This window comes from Myiozetetes cayanensis, unplaced genomic scaffold (genome assembly GCF_022539395.1).
Source record: "Myiozetetes cayanensis isolate MyiCay16 unplaced genomic scaffold, myiCay2020 scf18, whole genome shotgun sequence".
NCBI classification, from domain to species: Eukaryota; Metazoa; Chordata; class Aves; order Passeriformes; family Tyrannidae; genus Myiozetetes; species Myiozetetes cayanensis.
In genome coordinates, this window is record NW_026087389.1 from 14,612,959 (window position 1) to 14,631,072 (window position 18,114).

The following is an 18,114-nucleotide window of genomic DNA, read 5'->3' on the forward strand; positions in this document are numbered from 1 at the left end:
TGCTTGGGTCTGACGGCTGGTGTGGGTTCTAAAATCATGAGAGATTAGTGTTAATACAGGCAACAGCCCCCCCCACCCCCCTTGCTTTATTTTGAGAATGGCCTTGTGCTGGAGATGGCACATTGTTTCCCTTCCACAACCATCCATCAAGGACAGTTCATCTCAGCCTCCGATAAATCCTATTATTTCAGCTGCGCATTTCCACTGCCTCCAAATCAGCAGCTGATGATACGCAGAGTTGTTGCAATAAATGTTTATGGCTCTGCTTCTCCTCAGCCTTTAATTTCAATGGTTTGATGTTGATCAGCCCGTTGAGCGGCAGCCCGTTCACATCATTACTGGTGTGTGCAAACAGCCTGCGCTGGGGACCAGCGCCAGCTCAGCCGCCGCACTGATCTTGGCTTGTTAGAGGTGTTTCCAGATATGATCTTATAACTCTTGGAAACGAATGGTTTCCTCCAGCCCCTGAGCTACCATCCTCCACCGTACAACGAGCGCACGCCACGGATGTATTTATGCATGGATGAATGCCCTGGGTGTATACATAGCTGGGGATTTTATTAAAACCTATACCCACCTCGGTGCTTCTGGGCAAATTCATAGCCGAGGCACACCATCAGTTTAGGAGCTACATGCTGGCTGTCAAAGCCAGCAATTAAACGTTCCCCCCGAACCAGCGAGCGGCCGTTTCCCTGCCAGCCTCCTGCCTTTGCCCACGGAGCAGACAGATGCAGGGGAGGAGGATGCTGCTCTCCCCGCCTGAGGCATTGCGAAGGCCACAGGATGCTGCTGTGGGGGTCAGGACCTGCTGGTGTGAGCTGCTGCGCATCTATTTTTGGCCATGTTTGGGACCCAGCAAGTCCAGCTATGAAGTCTTGGTGCAGATTTTGGGCAAACAGGCAGCCTGTGTAGGGAGTCTGAGGCAGAGCTGAGCCTGCATCCCTCAGATTCTTATCCAAGGCAACCGTCCTTCTACAGATCCCGGTGTGGACTGAGATCCCAGTACTGACCATGTCCTGTGCCTCACTCTGGACAAGGTCAGGCTTTCTCAGCCACACATCCTACCAAGATACACAAAACAAACTCCTTGTTTGTACGAGGTAGTACTAAAAACATGGTAGCGAAGTTGAAGGACAGCATTTCACAGCTCTGTGGAGACAAAGGCTCAGAAGCCCAGAGCAACAACAAAACCTGTGGGACCTGCACTGAAGCTTTCACGCTGCTCAGGGCCAGGGTGGTGCTTATGGGGAGAAGGAGACAAAAGGCACATAATCAAGTTTGCAGATGACACCAAAGAGGGATGTGTTTGAGGGAGGAGTGCTGGTTCCAGCTCCTAGCAGGGCAGCCTCCATGTGACTGAGGAGTATAGTTTCTTGAAAGATGTTTCTTCAATTCTGCCAAAACATGAGGTGTCCCTGTGCAGGCTGGAGGTCTTGCTTGGAGATGGTGCACACTGCAGGAGGTGAGTGGAGATGGACCTGTCCTCTAGACGAGGTTCAAGGCTGTGGGTGATGGACAAGCGAGATGGGAGAGGAAACAGTGGCTCCTCCATGCTGTAGCTCTTTGTAGGTGCCCCTGTAGGAGAAGACTCAAGTCCATGGAGCTCAGTTGTGCTGGGATTCATTTGACATGAGCCCAGCAGGGGCACGTGGTATCAGGTGACTTCAGCTGGGTCCCACATGTGTCCTACATCCCCACTATGGGATTCAGACTTGCACCTGCAGCTGTGGCAAAGCTGATGCTGGGAAGCTCAGGCACAGCAGGAGGACATAAGGGAGGACCAGGAGCCAGGGATGGGTGACGCCTGCAGATGGTGCTACCCATCTGTTGACACCACCACGGGTGTGGAGTGAAGCCCTTGAGGAGCAAGAGGAAGGCTCAGGACAGGTATACCTGCTGGCCCAAGCCTGGGGAAGGGGGGCAGGGAAGATGAGCTGAGGATCTGCTTGCCAGAAAAAATGAAGTTCACAGCTCGCTTGTCAACACGGAAAGGGGAAGGGGGGGCTTCCTGGGAGAGGGATGGAGCCGGGTCGTTAGCCTTCTGCTCACATCGGCGGGGGAAAGCAGTTTCATTTGCTGGCCTGATTGGACTGATGAGATTTCCATATTCTTCATTAAGGGGCTGCCAGCAAGCGCGGCTGGGCTGCCATTTCCCATTACTCACAGCCTATCCATTATGCAAAAGGCGAAAGGGAGAGGGACGAGCCCCGTGAGCCCAGATAGCAGCTGTAATGATCCTGTCAGCGTCGCGCCCGGCACCGCGGAGAGGGCAGCCAAGGGTGCTGCGGAGCCGCCCCGCAGATTGGTCTGCCTGCTCCCCTGCCTGCTCCCCTGCCTGCTCCCCTGCCTGCTCCCCTGCCTGCTTCCCTGTCTGCTTCCCTGCCTGGGCACGTGCTCGCTCCCGCAGGTGCCAGGTTGGTGGCATCACTCTCCGTGTCTTATCCTGGCCTCTCAACATGCAGCTCTCCTGCCCTGCCCTACTCCCATCACTGGAGCAGGGTGAGCAAAATCCCACTGCAGCGAGCCCAGTGCAGAGGGAGACATGAATACCAGCCCCAGGACGTGCCCACCAGCTTCCTGGCCACCCCCAGGACACCCTGTCCTCAGCCCCTTCCTTACAGCAGATGAAGTGGGGCTGCCTGGTGCTCTGTGCATCCCTGGTGCAGCAAGGTGGGGTGGCAGGGAGCAGGAAGAGGAAGATCAGCGCCCCACTGACCCCCAGGTGGGCACTGCTCCTGCTTGGGTACTCTCACCACACCCCATGGGAGCTCCAGGGCTTCAGGCTTGGTACGCTGCTACTCTCTATCCCTGCCCAGGGATCACAGCCTGTGTGTGGGGCTGTTTGATGGGGCTGCGTGTGCTCTGAAGGCAGAAATGTTTGAAGGATCATTGCCTGAGCCTGGATCCACCCCGAGAGAGCCTTCACTGGGAGAGATTGGGAAAATTGCCTCTCAACACCAGTATTGAACTGGGTTGCTGCAGGGAGGTCTTGGAGCCAGGAGCTCTTCCCAAGATATCTGTCATGCCTGACCTCAGCTGTCACCGGCAGGCAATTATCTCGGCACTGAGAGATCGCGGTGGGGATGCGAGGACCCAGCCCTCCTCTTGCCTCCCCTTCAGCCCCCTTCTCCCCATCCCACTTGCCACGGTGATGCAGACAGCAGTAACTTTCCACTGGATAGGGCTAGGCATCCATCCCAGGTTATGGATGGAGCTCTCTGCCCAGCTCCCACCTCAGTGGGGGCTGATTCATGGCATAGGGATGGGGGAAAGCTGCCAGTGCCTGTGTGGCCTCTGCATCCCCTCACTGGCTGTCAGCTGTATGTCACGGAATTGTTTATGAGTCTCGCCTCTCCGGAGGGAGCGTGGGTCAGCTCCGACCGAGGCTCCCACCAGCAGGGATGCGCTTGGAGGAGGATGCCAAATACCCAGACGCTGGAAAGAGCAGGAACACGTGTCAAGGGACAGTTTCCATTTATTAGTGACAGTAACCTCAGCAAAAAATAGCCTGGTCTTTGTCACATCTTCATCCCTCCAGTGTCTCTGCGGGGCACAGGCAGAGTAGCTCTAATTGCTCCCGGGTGCTGAAAGCGGAGATCAGAGCCTGGCATCTTGTCTCCTCACCCTCTCATACTTTCTTCTCGCCTTTCTCTCTTCCTCCCCACCCTTTTCACCACCATTCTTCTTTCATTTACCAGCACCAACATGACCAGCATACTCGACTGCCTTTGCTGCTTCGTCCCTGCCCGTATGTGCTTTCACACACCCTCAGGGCTCTCAGTCTTGGTGCTGAGTCCTGGGGAGGTGTTGCCTGTGGGTGTTCCCTGCCTTCATGGCTACTTTTGGGGACGAGGCTCTTGTGTGCAGGCAGGAGGAGCACACCAAGAGGGATGGGCAGGGTCCGTGAATGCTGCCCCACAGCCAAACCCTGGCTGGAAGAGCTGCCCGGGGGAGGGGGAGCACGGGGAGAGAAGGGTTAACTGCCCCTGGTGCGGTGCCATCGCTGGGTGCCCATCAGCCGCCCCGTGTTGCACCAACAGCGGGCACTGAATCCCTTCCTTGTTGGCCACGCTCCAGCCTGGCGAAGGAAGCTGCTGAGAAAATGCAATTACAGCAAACAACAGCCACACGCGCAAGCGCTGCAATCCACACCTGGCACTAATTAACTTAATTAGCCCTTAATGAGCTACACTGGTCGGAAGGCCTATTTTTACTTAATTATCCCCTAATGTGCTTGGCAGAAAGTGGGGGTCCTGATGGATGGAGAGGTTTACCTGGCTTCCTCTGCTCTGGCAGGATACTCCATCATCCCGGCCTCCCTAACAAGCTGAGCTGCTTGTGAGAGGAGCAGGAATGAGCCTGGGATGGGTGGGAGCCTGGCACCCAATGGCACCTGCCTGGTAGATGGCAGAGTTTGGCTATACTTGTGGAGGACTTGTGGCTTGTGTCCCACCTCCTTCAGGTCTGAGTGGCATTTAGGAGAGCCTGCAGTGGTGCACAGGGTGTGGGAAGTTGTAGTGCTGGTGCAAAAGGCTTTCCTGGGATATGGTGGCCGGGAGCTGCCAGTCTGTGCCATGCAGTGCCCAGTGGGATGGCTGGGCCCAGCCCCTCAGGTGGCTGGAGCAGAAGGGGTGGCCCAGGTCCAAAGCATTGTGTCCTGTTCCAGGGATCCCTATGCAAGGAAATCCTCATGCATAACATAGGGAGCGTGGGATGGCATAACCCCATCAGCCCCTGGGGAAGATGGGACTGGAGCAGGCTGGGAATGGGAACAGCCCAATGCCACCAAAACAGTTCTCCTGCAACCTGTGCTCTCCAGCTGCAAACTAGGTGAGATGAGCTAGTCCCAGGTGCAGGGAGGATGTTGTGGTCCCTGAATTCGGCCCTGCTGTTTCCACAGCAACCAGCATCATCCAGCCTGGCCCTGATAGCTGCAGCATCTCTGGGGGCTTCCTAAGAAAGCATGTCCCGAGTATCTGAGTTAAAGATGCAGGAGCCAGCACCTCCAAACCATGCCCTGGGAAAGTTAAAACAGGGTGCAGGGACCTACTGTGACAAGCCAGGGAGGTGACAGTGACACGGTAGGGAGGGTATGGCATCTGTCACTAGCCCTTATTCATACCATCCCTTGATGTAAAGATTTTTTTTTTAAATTAAATGAAAAACACAAGCCAGGAGGGCAGCGCTGTTCTCCCAGGCTTGCTGAGCTGCTCCCCAGATGGATCTCTCTGTAAATTATGGATCAAATCTGCTGTGCTTTCCAGCAGCAGTGGAGCAGTGAGCTGATGATGTACTTGTGGAGGGAGTGGCTGTTCTCCCATGGCACAGCTGGACACGGTGGGGTTGGTGCTCTTCTTTTGGCTGCCCTGCAATGCCACCAATGTCACCACTTGCCAGCCAATGGTATCAGCCTGCGCCAAGGCAGTTGGGCAGTCCTTCCTCCTCTCCCTCCTCCTCCTCCTGCTCACCCTAGCAGATCCAATGGATGGTGCCATGTCTGCTATTACCTTGAGTTTGGTCCCTCCACCTTCCATTGCTCCTCACCCCATTGCTTCTGTGGGATGATTTCCTAAGCCCATTTTAGTAAAGTTTCTCTTCCCAATTTCTTCCTCGTTAAGTTTCACAGCCCAAATCTCAGCAAAATACTGGCCTGTTGCTTTCCCAGGGCAGACTGCAGTGCAGAGCCATGGTGTCTGTGGGGCCACTATCTCTACACCCCACCTCATGGGATACCCTGCCTGCCTTCCTCAAGCCTTTCTGGGCTGACAGATCTTTTTGCATATCCGACTCATTTGCTTAATAGATTTGGGACTAAAAAATTGGTCTTTATTGCCTTTCCTGGTTCTTAGTGGACTTCACCAGGTGCAGGAAAGGTGTGCAGGCTTTTGGTAGATTTCTTCTGCTCTGCAAGTTTGTTAATTCACTCCATTCCCCCCAATTACTGGAATCTGAAGTGCAAGACCCTTTATTCATGTGAAGTGTGTTCAGTGTTTAAAAGTAGGTTTGGTAGTGGGAGTGGGGGGGTGGCTCTTGAGGGTCCTGGCTGATGCCCTGGCAGCAAAGGGGCTGGCCTGTCCCCAAGGGGCATCCTGTCCCTAAAGGGATTCCTATCCCCCAAGCGCATCCTGGAAGGGAATCTTGTCCTAAAGGGGCATTCCTTTCCTGGAAAGGCGGATGCTGTCCCTGAGGGATGTCCTGTCATGGACAGGGGTCCTATCCCCAAGGAACATCCTGTCCTGAGTTGGGTCCTGTCCTAAAGAAACATCCTGTCCCCAAGTGTTATCCTCTCTCCAAAAGGTTTTCTGTTCCCCTGGAACATCTCATCCCAATGGGGTCTTCTTTCCTCCTGAGGTGTCCTGTCCCAATGGATGTTCTGTCCCCACAGATGTCCCATCTGAAGTGGAGCTCCTGGCTCTCCAGCCCCACTCCATGGGATGTTTTCCCCCCTGCTCACACCATGGCACAGCTGGACACGGTGGGGTTGGTGCTCTTCTTTTGGCTGCCCTGCAATGCCACCAATGTCACCACTTGCCAGCCAATGGTATCAGCCTGCGCCAAGGCAGTTGGGCAGTCCTTCCTCCTCTCCCTCCTCCTCCTCCTGCTCACCCTAGCAGATCCAATGGATGGTGCCATGTCTGCTATTACCTTGAGTTTGGTCCCTCCACCTTCCATTGCTCCTCACCCCATTGCTTCTGTGGGATGATTTCCTAAGGTTATTTTAGTAAAGTTTCTCTTCCCAATTTCTTCCTCATTAAGTTTCACAGGCCAAATCTCAGCAAAATACTGGCCTGTTGCTTTCCCAGGGCAGGCTGCAGTGCAGAGCCATGGTGTCTGTGGGGCCACTGTCTCTACACCCCTCTCATGGGATACCCTGCCTGCCTTCCTCAAGCCTTTCTGGGCTGACAGATCATTTTGCATCTCTGACTCATTTGCTTAATGGATTTGGGACTAAAAAAGTTTTTATTGCCTTTCCTGGATCTTATAGGACTTTACCGGGTGCAGGAAAGGTGTGCAGGCTTTTGGTAGATTTCTTCTGCTCTGCAAGTTTGTTAATTCACTCCATTCCCCCCAATTACTGGAATCTGAAGTGCAAGACCCTTTATTCATGTGAAGTGTGTTCAGTGTTTAAAAGTAGGTTTGGTAGTGGGAGTGGGGGGGCAGCTCTTGAGGGTCCTGGCTGCTGCCCTGGCAGCAAAGGGGCTGGCCTGTCCCCAAGGGGCATCCTGTCCCTAAAGAGATTCCTGTCCCCCAAGGGCATCCTGGAAGGGAATCTTGTCCTAAAGGGGCATTCCTTTCCTGGAAAGGCGGATGCTGTCCCTGAGGGATGTCCTGTCATGGACAGGGGTCCTATGCCCAAGGAACATCCTGTCCTGAGTTGGGTCCTGTCCTAAAGAAACATCCTGTCCCCAAGTGTTATCCTCTCTCCAAAAGGTTTTCTGTTCCCCTGGAACATCTCATCCCAATGGGGTCTTCTTTCCTCCTGAGGTGTCCTGTCCCAATGGATGTTCTGTCCCCACAGATGTCCCATCTGAAGTGGAGCTCCTGGCTCTCCAGCCCCACTCCATGGGATGTTTTCCCCCCTGCTCACACCACTGGCACAGCTGGGTACCCACGAAGTCCCTGTCACCCCAGCCTTCCCTGAGGGACTGCTGCTCACCCAGCCTTGCCCCCACTACATCCCCCTCCCCACGAGCAGCTCTCCAAGTGCAGCTCAGGGCACAGTTACAGCAACGCTTTGAAACAGGAAAAGGGGTCTTGAGTCACTCAGACGAGCACTGCTGGGGGTCTGGCAGCCATTCCCAAAACTGGGACTGTTAATTTGTTGTTGTGGAGAGAAAATAGGGCACCAAAGTGCATTTGAAGGTGAGATGATACAGATTTATTGGTGGTTGGGTCTCTTTGGGAGAGGCACTTAAGCAGCGCTAAGAGGATGCTGTAAAAGCGTTTCCAGCAGTGAAATCTGTCATTTGTCCATAAAGGAGAGCGGGGGGCTCCAGCCACGCAGCCCACCTGAAAAGCACCTGCCACTGCAGCAACGTGGCTGTTTTAACCACAGGCTGAAGGCCCCATCTGTGTTCCCATTCCCTCCTGCTCACCATCAGGTCCGGCATCCCTGCCTTTGACCCCTACCTTCCCCTCCAAGCAGCATTTTGACGTCTAAATTCAACAGAAAGGAGCTTTTTTATTTCCAAAGGCACCTTGCTCCTGGTGACCCAAGAGTGTGCCCTGGGGACAGCAGTAACCTCACCTGGACACTGCCGTCTCCCTGGGGAGGGAAAACCCCACGGCAGGGCTCAGGCATTGCCCCTGCTTGGGCTTTATCTTTGTTATTTTATTAATCTCTCATTTGAAATGGATACAAGGCGGGGGAGAGATAAATTAGTCCCATTCTTCTGGGAAGAATGAAGTGACCCTGCGAGGCGAGGGACGGTGGCGGTGCCAGCCCCACCGGCCCAGGCAGAAATGCTAATTTCTCCTTTCCTCCACCAAACGCCGGAGCAAAAAATGCTAATAGGGCTGACGGCGGGCTGCAGATAAAAGTCTGTGTCTGCTCCCGCGCACACAGATGGGTTTGAGCGCCGCGATAAGCTGGCAAACAAGGTAATTAAAATAATTAAAATGCTAAACAAAGGGGAGGATGGAGAAAAGCGGTACAAAGGGCTGGGAGGGACGAGCTGCTCCTGGGAAATGGCAGCTGGGTGCGGGCGAGGAAGAGGAGGGCAGAGGGATGGAGGTGGGTGGGCTGGGTCTCCCATGAAGGTTGAGGGGCTGTGGGGTGCAGCAGGTAACCATGCCATCGTGAAGCCCCATCCCTGGGTTGCAGCTGGCCCTGACCATGGGGCCATCTCCCTCTTCCCCATCCCCTGCCTACCGCAGTGTCCCCTGCAAAGGTGATTTGGGGGCAGCCTGGGAGCCCAGGAAAATTCCCACTGCCTTGGTAAATTTCTCCAGTTTAAAACAAAACTGCCCCCAAAACAGGAATGTTCTGCTGCTGGAAATTACTATCTCAAAGTCTCCCTTTTATTAACAACATCCATTAAAATATAAAAAAAGAGTGAGCTCGAAATTAGAATTATTTTTGTTTCAGGCCAAGAGAAACATTCTATTTGATCGAAGCAAAGTTTTATTTAAAGTTAAGTCCTCAGGTGCCAGCCAGCTTTCCCCTGGAAGGAGAGCTGGGGGCAGGCGCCAATCTAGAGACCTCTGTGCCACGCTGAGGCCAAATCCCAGTGTCACCAGCTGCAAATCCACACCGGCGCAGCGTTTGGCAGGGACGTCCCTGGTGGACTGCCACCTCCGTGCAAGGTGCAACGTGCGATTAGAACGTCCCTTCCAGGCTGTGCTGCCCCATGCCAGGCTCGGGATGCCCCGAAGGACCGTGCTGCTCCTTCCCCGTGGCTGTGCATCCATCCCTGGCGTTTGCCTGGTGGCTGTGCCCCGTGGAGCGGGAGCAAGGAGCCCGCCAGACGGTTTTAGCAGGAGCCGCTGAGGGTGGGGAACAAGCAGATGCCCCATGAGATGTGGTGCGGGGGTCAGGGCTCAGATCCCCCCTCCAAGCTTCCTGCTGCGGAGGAGCTGTAGCCAAAAAGCAGGCCGGTGTCTGGCAGCCTGCCCGCGGTGAGCTGAATCTCCGGCTGCAGTTTGAAGCTCGCAGACAGCTATTTAACACAAACAGCCAAGCTGTTATCTTTTCCCTTAGGGCCACCATCCCTTTCGCTTCTCAAATGCCAAATTACAGCCTACATTTAATTTCAATGCCACGGGGAGATGCATGTCAAGGGAGGGCAGCTTCGTTTAAAATTAGCCACATTAGATTAGCGGTGATGCAGGCGGGGAGGAGGGCTCAGAGAGAGGAGATGCGTCCCCATGAACTTTGGGGGAATTCCTCTAGGAATGTTGAGGATTCAAGGTCCAGTGGAGCCAGGTCTGCCCCATCTGCTGAATCCCTGGCTCTGCAAGGATGCTGGTTCTGGCTGGGGATGTTCCACACTGCACAGGGCCAGGAAAGGGACTTCTGGTGTGCAAGGCACAATGCGGAGATGCTGCTGACAGATGCAGGGCAAGAAGTGTGTTTCTAGCCATCAGTTGTTAATTATCTGACCAAGGGAAATTTATAAGGATCTTCAGTGAAAACAGCATATTTTTCCCCAGCAGCATTTATGGGAGCGGGGTGTGAGGTGGTGTTGCCTTCCCAACCACAGCATTGGCATCGGTGGGATTCCTGTGAGCTTTTTGCCTGGATACAGCTCGAGCAAGCAAGAAGGCAAAGACCAGTGAGCCTCTGCTAGTGCACAGCTGCATCCTGCTCTGGTCTGAGCCCCCAAAATGATGGTGGTTTTTTTCGGGGGGGTGGGGGGAGGGACAATCAGAGCAGTTTGAAACCACCCGGGTGCACATGGAAAGTGTCAGCCCAAATCTCAAAAAATTTTTTTCTTTACATTGAAATGCAGAAATGCTAAAATTGTGGGCAATGCTTTCATGGGGAATAGTAGTGACAGCCAGAAAAAAAAAAGAGAGAGCCCGTAATTGCAGGCTTTCACTGACAGCAAAACAACCCTTTAATAATAACTAAATACAAGGAGCACGCAGAGAGCAATCTTCCCTGAAAGAAACAAACACTGATTTCTCTTTTTTTTCCCTCCTCACCAGATTCATCTCTGCTACAAAAGGGTTGGCTGGCATCAGTCACATCTCCTCCTGTCCCTGGGATGCAGTTTGCCCCATTAAGGATTTCCAGGCTCGCTGGTGTGTGGCAGGGGGGGATGAACCCCAGCGATGCTCATGAGGTGTGCAATGGGGTCATGGCAGGATCTAGCAACCCTGTGCTCTGAGAGCCAACCTATATAGTAAAACTACTGCAGCCTCAAAACCACATGGGACAGGGCTACAGGGCGTGGACATGGAGAGGCACAAGGCACAGGGAAGCAAAAGAAATATGGAGAAGGGCTCCCTTGGGAGGTCCCTGGTGGGGTGGGAGCAGCAGTGCCATGCAGTGGTGCCACCCCTGCTCCAGCTCCATGCCTGGGGCAGAGTCCTTCCCCAGTCCACAGGGGGAACTGGGCAGCCCCACAAGGCTGCAGCGTGTCCTTGTTATGGGGTGCTCCTGCACGTCCCCATTGCAGAGATCCTTCTGCACGTCCTTATCTCAGGCCTGCCTGTCCCCATCGTGGGGATGCTGCTGCACAGCGCTGGTGCTGACTGGCTGCATTCACCACAGCTCACCCCAGGTGGCAGAGGGACCAGTGTGGTTCCAGCAAGGGCAGAGGAGATGCTGATGGGCCCCATAGGGAATTCAGCATCTGTCACTCACAGCATGCCAGGATCTTCCTGCAGCACTCCCAGTTTCAGTGGACCGTGTTGTCCTGCTCTGCCTCACAGGACCCCCCTGCCCCACGCAGCCAATCCAACACCCTCATTGTGGGCATCTCTTCCCCACCCCAAGACCAGCCAAAATAGTCTGCCTTCCCATGCAACCAGCTGGCTATTTTTATAGGGGGTGAGGAAGCAGCAGTGGAGGAAGGGGGAGCACGGCCAGGCAGAGCAGTGCTGAGCCGCAGGGATGCTCCATCAACATGCAGAGCCACGTGCCAGCTCGACGGTGGCCGGACAGCATCTAGCTCATCCAGACAAACTGCTGCAGAGAAAGGTGGCAAATTCATCTCCAGAAATAATGGTGGAGAAGGAATCTGCTCACCTCAAGCTGGGGACAGTGGGTTGAATCCCACCCATGGGATGCACCAGCAGGAACTCCTTGTGGCCCTGTCTGTAATTAGGCTGTAATTCAGGTGGTAGCTCCAGTTAGGGGAGTGAGGCCACATCTTCGGCTTGTACAAATCAGTGGCATAAACCCAGTGCCACCCTCTGACTGTCCCCTCCTGTTCCCTGGTGGGTGGCATTTGGAGTGGGAAGCTGGTGTGCCAGGTCTGGACTGGCCAAGCTGCTGGTGCCAGCCCCGGTACTCGGGAATCTGCCGCCTCGTGGGGCTTCAACTAATGTGACTTGCATCTGTAATTTACTTTTAAAAGGGGATTCTTGCTTTCTCTCTCTCCACACTGCCTGCTGGCTGCTCCTGGATTTTCCAGCAAAGGGAAGGGGAAGAGGGGTATGAATAAAATATCATCATGACAGCTTTTATATATATATACATGAACCCGCTCCATCAGGCTGCGAGCTTCATTTTTAAATAAGAAGCTCGGCTCCATTCCCAAGAGGCCAGGAGAACGCAGCGGGCTTTTAAGAGAAGGGACCAAAACAGAAGAGCATTTTCCTCTTCCATCACATCAGACTGGAGCTGGGTTAATTACGCTTCTCTGTCCTGATTTAAGCACGGGAGCTTACTCAGTACAACTGTTCCTTTATTAATGAATTGCAACCCAATTTTAACCGGAGGAAGCTGGCAAGGAGGAAAAAAAAAATTGGAAACCCTTTTGCCAGCATGCTGTTTGCTGCTGCCTTTCATTTACATAACTTCAAAGTGATGCATTTTTTAAACCAACCTATTTTCAGGTCTGGCTGGACTGCATGGGTGCATGGACATCCATGCGGATCTGGCATCTCTCCATGTATGCCCGTTGCTGCTGCAGGGAGCAGCACCTCCGGGGCACGGCTGGGATCCACCACGCTGCTGGGCTGGGATGTGGATCTCCAGCAGCTCTGCTGCTGCCTGAGATGCTGCTGGCTCGCTCAGGTGCACATCACCATGAGCTTACGACTCGGTGCCAGCTGGTCCCTGCCAGAGCATCCCGGGGCCCTAATCCTGCCCCGGCCCATCCTTCCTGGGATGGACCAAGGGGCTCATGCAGGATGCCCCAGAGAGCAGGAGGACATGCTGCCCTGGTCCTGTGCTGGTCCTGTAGGGCATCACTGGCACCTTGGGGTCCCTCTCTGCCTCCCCACAGCACGGGGGGAAGTCACGGGCACTGCCGCCCGCCGCCACGCGCCAGGGAACCAGGGACATATGCTGCTTTTTCACGCCGCGGAAACACCACCTGCTCGGCTTCTGCTCAGCCCCAGGCGGGAGGGAGGGGAGCCCATTGCCCCAGTGCCCCACAGCATGTCCCCACAGCCCCCTGTACCCAGCAGGGCTCGGCCTCTGCCTTCCAGCTGTGGGCAGCCATGGGTGGTCTGAGCTCTGGGGTGCCATGGGACGGCACAGCTGATCCCCAACGCCGTGCGAGCAGGGAGACCTGAGAGCAGCTTCCCAGCCCTGTGGTGTGCCAGGACACTGCCCTATGCTGGCACCCACGACTGACACCCTCCATCCTCTCACCCCTCACACGGGAGAGGTGCTGGGATAGAGGAGAGCCTCATGGATATTCATGAGCAGAGAGTTCACTGATCAAAAGGCGCAATCCTGTTTTCTTTTATAATATATCTGGTTAATACAGACTTAATGAACAAATGAATAATAAATTAGACCAATTTTGTTTTCTTTCTTCTTGGAAAGGCGGGCTCGAAGGGGGACTCTGTGCGGGTTTGATTGATAGCAGGGGCTTGCTGGGAGATCTGCTCCTCAAGCCCTTATTAAATATGAAACAAATAACGGTGCAATTGGTTTAATCTTGTTGCAGCAGCGGATGTTGACTGGGCAGGGGGAGAGGAGGAGGAGGGTGGGGAGGAAGAGGGATCCTCGATTGCCTTCGCCCACACGGAGGCAGGGCTCAAGGCCCCAGGCAGGGTGTTGGGCAGCTCGGTGTGGCTGCACGGTTAACCAGAGCAGGGTGTGGGCATGCACTGCAGGGAGCAGCCAGCACTGCATGGCACTGTCATGCACATGGCCAGGGGTGGTGCAAAGGCATCATCAGAGGATGGATGGAGCCTGTGCAACGGCATCATTGCACCAGCTGGATCAGTGCAGGGTCTCCCAGGCTCAGCAGGGTGATGTCTGAGGAGATGCCACCAGAAGAAGGAGCAGATGACAGGCTCCATCAGGGAGAGGAGTTGTGGCCATTCCATCATGGCAGAGCCAGTGATGGGAGTGTCCTCCTGCCCCAGGGCCAGAGCACCCACCTCTCCCTACACAAGGGTGCTGGGCTCCTTGAGAAGTGATGGATACGGGTGTAATGGGTGGCTTTCCCACTCCCAGCACCCCTCTGCCCCGCCAGGAGGGGCCAGGCAGCAGGTGACTCCAGGTGGATGCCAGTACCCCAAACCGCCCAGCAATGCCTTACAGCACCCAGACTCCATCAGTGCAGCAGGTGCTTGCTGTGGAAGCCGCTCGTGGGCAGGTAGCTTCCCGCTGCCATCACTTCAGTCAAAAAAAAGGAAGGAATTCCCAGCTGCTGTGAGCTTAGCGCCGCTCCAGCTGCCTTGGCCCAGCCTCTCTCCTTTGCTTTGAGGCTCAAAGCCCCTCACTGGAGTTCTGGCCATGGTGGGAAGCCAGGCTGGGGATGAAAGTGCCGCTTACCTGCTTACTTATGCTCCAGCGCCCAACGAGCAGCAACACACGGATTAACAAAAATAATTCCCCCTAGAAAAAGAGGGGAGAAAGAGAGGAAAAAAAAAAAAGAAGGAAAAAAGAAAAGAAAGCCTCTGCTGTGGGAACAGCCGGCTAACCTCGAAAGCCTCTTACCTGGCTAGATTTAACTGCCTTTGTTGCTGCATCAGCCTGAAAAATCCCCTCTTGCATCGTGTCAGTGCTGCTGGCAGCTCCGAGCCGCTTCCCGGCCCTTTGTAATGAAAGACGGCTCTGTGCAGCGCGGCGGCCGGGGCTCCGCTGCTCCCCGCTCCGGCTTTTCTCCTGGGAAACCCAGCTCATCTATCGCGCTGTTTTTCTTTGTGGGCCTGTCCTCGGTCTGCATGGGGCTCCAGAAGCGACCTGGGGTGGAATTGCCTGTATTCAACACTGGCCCTGGCATTAACTTATCTTCTGCCTCCTTTTGAACCTGCTTATCGCTGTGATCAGAATTGCGGCACTTCCAGCTTGCTTGCGAAGTGGCATTTCTGAGCCATCTCTCCAATCTATTAATTAATTAATGCCTTTATTAATGCTAGAGGAATGGCATGGGTTGTGCCTGGGGCTGTGGGCACTAGAAGCAGGGGAGCCTGGGTGAGCCCAGTATGTGAAGGTGTGAAGTGATGCTGTCCTGCGGGATCGATGCTGGTAAGACACAGCTCCCACACGCTCCTCTTCCAGGGCAACCTCCAAGGCTACCTCTGCCATCGCGGCCCAAAGCCTGGCATGTGCCATGCTCCAGCCATGCTCCAGCCAGCAGCAACATGGGGCTGGTAGTGAGCAGGACAGGACACCATGAACAGGACTAAGCCTGGGTGACATCTGCAACCCTGATTTTTCTGTCACCTTGGGCTCAGTCGTCAGAGGGAGGTAAATCGGTTGTGAGGCAACGAGGGGGGAGATGTGTATGTGTATGGGGTGCAACACCAGCCCGAATGTCCTCTCTGAGTTGGCATCACCTGGAAGGGTGGCAAACAGCCACGTTGCCTGGGAGCATCTGGCAGAGGTGGCAGATCCCAGCTGGAGGACATGGAGGAGACTTTAGATGAGTGCGGTTTGGGGGACATGAGTGCACCCCAGCGCCCAGGGCTGCCTCACCCGTGCGGGATGCACCTGCAAAACCCCACTAGCATGTGTGTGGGGACAGTCACAGTCCCCTTCCTGGACCTGAGCTCTGCTCAGCTGGAAGTGAGCAGGAAACAGGCTGGTGACGATGCTCCATCCTGGCTGAGATATTTTGGTCAGTCTCCCAGGGCGGGCATCCCTGTCCCAGGCTGTGCTCCCCCTGTGTCCCTCCACCCCGGGCTGTGGCCACATCTGGGCTGTGATCTCCACACTGGGCTGTGCCCCCATCCCGGGCTGGGCTCCCCCTGTGCCCAGAGCAGCCTCGGGGGTAGGGGTTCCGGGGGGGAGGTCGGGCGGTGCGGAGGGAGCGAGGGGGCCGGGGAGGCTGCGGAGGGCGGGGAGCCCCGGCCGGGCTGGGGGCCGGTGCCGGGCAGGGCCGGGCAGGGCCGGGGGCGGGGAGGGGGCGCTCGCCCCCCCTTCCCGCTGCCCGCCCCCGCGGCAGCGCGAGTCGGCGGCGGCTGCAGACGGGGACGGCGGCGCCGCGCAGGTAGGACCGACACCGGCAGCGCGGCCGGTCGATGGGAGCTCGGTGCGGGGCAGGAGCGGGCGGCGGGGCTGGCGCGCCGGCTCCGCTCGGCTTGGCTGGACCGGCGGGGAGCGGGGCCAGGTCCTGCCCGGTATCGGCCCCGGGGATGGGAGTGGCGGAGCCCGGCGCGGGGGTGGCCCCGCTCCCCGCCGCTGGCCGGTGGCGCTGGGCCGGGGCCGGGGTTGGATCCTGCCAGGGACAGCGGTGAGGGAGGCGGCTGCCTGGCCGGCCCGGATAGAATGGCTCCGAGATGGAGGATCGGTGGTCCTGGGGATCGCTCGGGGTGATGGGGTTTCTCGGGTGCCCCCGGAGAGCGAGGCCGGGGGATGCCGGGGGCTGGCGTGGGCGTGGGTCGGGTGCCGGGTGCCTGGCGGCAGGTGGATCCTGGCGAGCGAAACCTTGGGGGTCCCTTTGGCCGCTCGCTGTGTTCCCCCACGTCCCCAGCGATCACTGCTCTGGCCACCGTGGTGGCGACGAGGGGACCTGGGAGAGCCCACTCGAGTGGGAGATACCCTGGGAGGCAGGAGTCATGTCCTGGGGGACCGAGCCCTTGTCTTCCTTACATGCCCCTGTCCCGCGCAGAGCCCCGGCCAAAAGAGACTGACTCCCTGTGGGGTCACTGCATCATCCCGGGTGGCCTCGGAGGGCTGTCGGGGTGGCCGGTGGCTCCCCGGGGGTGCGATACATGTGACACGGCTGAGCTCCCCTCTCCGCTCCCGGCTGCCGCCTCTTCCCTCTGCAATTTTTCACCCTCCCATCTCCACGTCTACCTCTGCAGCCTCCGGTTTCTTTTTTATCCTTCCCTCTTGTTTCAAGATCCGTGGGTTTGTGTGGGCTTTTTTTTCCAGCCCACTCTCCCCCTGCCCCCCCCCGCCTGTTTTCTCATCCGTGCTCTTGCTCGATCGAGCCCTTGTCTTTGTTTCAGCTGGGGAAAAAAAAAAAAAAAAAAAAAAAAAAAGAAGAAGAAATAATTGCTTCCCTTGTAAAGTTGGCCCTGGCAGAGCGAGCCCCTGGAGAGCGATGCTGCCCGGGTGGCGCGGGAACCAATGGCAGCCCCAGCCGCCCTCCAGCCGCTGTCCCCAGCGCGGGGGGACAGCCACGAGCCCCAATAAATACCTGTCACCTCCCAGGCAGGGCGGTGTTGGGATGGCCATGGTTGGGGTGCACCGGCGGTCTGGCTCAGGTACCTCCCCGGCGCTGCTTTCCCCAGGGTGGGTTTTTCTCCTAGCACGATTTTCATCATGGGCCCCGTGTCTCGGTTTGGGCATCTCCGTCACTCAGGTCTGTGCGCGGTGCTGGTCCCCGGGGGTCCCGTGGGGCTGGAGGGCCTTCAGCTGGCCTGGGGTCTCAGGGGGCTTGTGTTTCACGTGTGCACTGCTATGCCCAGGTTTGCCTTTGTTTGGAGCAGGGACGGGGACGAGGGACGGAGGGGGGAGTCGGTCTTTTATTTTCCCTTTTGCATGTACCTTTCATACCGGCCCCAGGAGGGGATCCCGTTTCCCCGAGCCGCCTTTGCTCCGCGTCGCTCCTCCTGCACTGCCGGGGTTCACACCGGCCCCAGGTAAAAGGAGAAGCCGGGGCTGATCTGTGCTCCCCGAGCGGCGGGCAGGCTGCCGGATCCCGGTGGCGATCGGGGCTGCTTTGTGGCTGGGTTTGGCCTCGCTGGCTCGGGTATCGCCTGCCGGATGCTGGCGGCAGAATCTGGCCCCTTGTTTATGAGCGAGGGAGTAGTTTTGTCCTTATCTCCATCTGCTACGGAGGCCGGAGCTAGAATTTCAGTGGGATGCTGTGGATCACTCCAGGCGGCAGCCAGCGTGGGTGCTGCCCCCAAGGGGATGGGGTGCCCAGGGGAAGATGTGGGCACCCCGGGGGTGGCAGAGCAGTGATGGGGTCTGCCGAGCCCAGAGCTGGGCTGTCGAGGACCATGGGTTTGGCCACGGATTTATTGTCTGGTGTCTTCATCTCCCCTCTGCTCTGTCTGGTTCCTTCTCTATCTCTAGGCTGGCTC